Source organism: Herpailurus yagouaroundi, unplaced genomic scaffold, assembly GCF_014898765.1.
Source record: "Herpailurus yagouaroundi ecotype Mexico unplaced genomic scaffold, PumYag 159, whole genome shotgun sequence".
In the NCBI taxonomy this organism is placed as follows: Eukaryota; Metazoa; Chordata; class Mammalia; order Carnivora; family Felidae; genus Herpailurus; species Herpailurus yagouaroundi.
Window position 1 is genome coordinate 5935810 of NW_024412400.1, and position 1722 is coordinate 5937531.

The following is a 1722-nucleotide window of genomic DNA, read 5'->3' on the forward strand; positions in this document are numbered from 1 at the left end:
TGGCCCCCCCCCCCCCCCCCCCCCGCCAGAGGGCTTCCGGGAGTGTACTTGAAAACTTTGGAGAGGCTCGCTGCTTCCCTCGGTGCGCACGCCACCTGGCTGTCACCAGCTCCGGGAGGTTCGGGGGAGCGAGAAAGGACCTACTAGCGTCACGTCTTTTAAGTCACGACGGGGTTGAACGTGGCTACGAGGCCCGGAGTGCGCGCGCAACCCCGCGCGGGCAGGCGAGGCTCTGTAGGCCGCAGGTCGCCCCCTCGGCCTTGCCGATCACGTCACGCTCCGCAGGCCCTCCCGAATCCTCCTGATTGGTGGAGAGCGCGCGCGAGCGCTACCGCTCCGCCCCCGGACCCGCCCTCCTGCGGCACTGCCCCGCCCCCTGGTTTACAAGGCTGGCCGTGTGGCTTCCAAGTTGGAACGCGAAGGCGCGGGCGCGAAAAAGCTCGGACCCTCCGAGGCCGAGGGGCCACTTAGCCGTCATGCACGCCGTCGCTCCAGGCCTGACAGTAGGTGGCTGCTCTTCAGAAGCACAGTGCCTGCTCAGCTAGGCCCGCGACCGGCCCCTTCTTCTCCTCAGCCCACGACCGGCTCCCCCACCCCCCTTATTGCAGAGCACCCGGAAATGCCCATTGCCCAGGCCCCCCTCGACGCCGATACCCACACGTACCAGGAGACTGGTCCTCGAGGACCCGCCGCCCGACTCCCAGGCTCTCGGGCCCGATGCGGATGCGGGTTCCGCCGGCACCTCACGCCTGGATCCCCCAGCCCCGACCGCGGACGCCCCTCCTGACTCCCCGCTCACTCCTGGCTCCCCAGGATTCTCCGCACTCTGGGACCCCCTCTACCGCCCCGCGCGCCCCCGGGTTTTTCCTCACACGAGCGTCCGGGACCCCTCAACGGACCTCCTCGGCGTATGAGGGCCCACTCCTTAGCAGCCTCTACCTCCGCACACCGCTGCTCTCCGCGCCCTGATCCCTGACTCCTCGGTCCCCGCACCGGGACGCCCCTCACCCAGCATCTCCCCCCAGACACCCCCACGGGACCCCCCCCCCCCATATTCCTCCTCCGGCCTCCTCGCGGTAAACATCCCTCCTCAGGGCCCAAACTCGCTCCCGCAGCCGTGCGAGCCCCCCTCGGCCCCCGGGTCCTACAGTGCACACCCCCTCTGAACCCCACCCGCACGCCCGCAGGCCCCCGCTTAGCTCCCAGCGCCTGCCAGGCTCCCCGCACCTCTTCCCCCAGCCCCGGGCCCCTGGCATCCACCGCCAGAACCCCGCCGAATCTCCCGCACCGCGAGCCCTGCGCCCCAGTCCTCCGCCCGAGACCCCCTCACGCACACGCGCGCGCACACACACACACACACACACACACACCGGCGCGCACGCCCCTCCCGCCCTCCACTCACCCCACCGTCTCACCCCGCACCCCTCTCCCCTCGGGCCCGGCGGGCAGCGCCGGGGGCGGCGGCGGAGGCCGGTCCCCGGGCCGGGACACACCCACCCGCCCGCCCTCCTTCTTTCCCTCGCTCCCTCCCTCCTTCCCGCCCGCCCTCCCGCCCTCGCTCGGCGCTCGCTCCTTCCCCCTCGGCCGCTCCCGCTTCCCGCGGCGCCGGGCCTCCCGCTCCGCCTCCCCGTGCGCGGCTCTCCCGGGCGCGGCTCCGGGGTTCATGGTGACGAGGCGGCGGCCGCTCGAGCCCAGCGGCGGCGGCGGCGGCGGCGGCGGCGG

The 1722-nt window shown here is 72.9% G+C and overlaps 1 long non-coding RNA gene across 1 annotated transcript in view; it reads right to left on the reverse strand.

Moving 5' to 3' along the window:
- Window positions 1-1476, reverse strand: part of LOC121033455 (uncharacterized) — a 21500-nt gene extending 20024 nt beyond the window's left edge. The window contains exon 1 of the long non-coding RNA XR_005791921.1: window positions 1403-1476. This is a non-coding gene — a long non-coding RNA (uncharacterized LOC121033455). The remainder of the gene's footprint in view (window positions 1-1402) is intronic.
- Window positions 1477-1722: the final 246 nt, after the last annotated feature.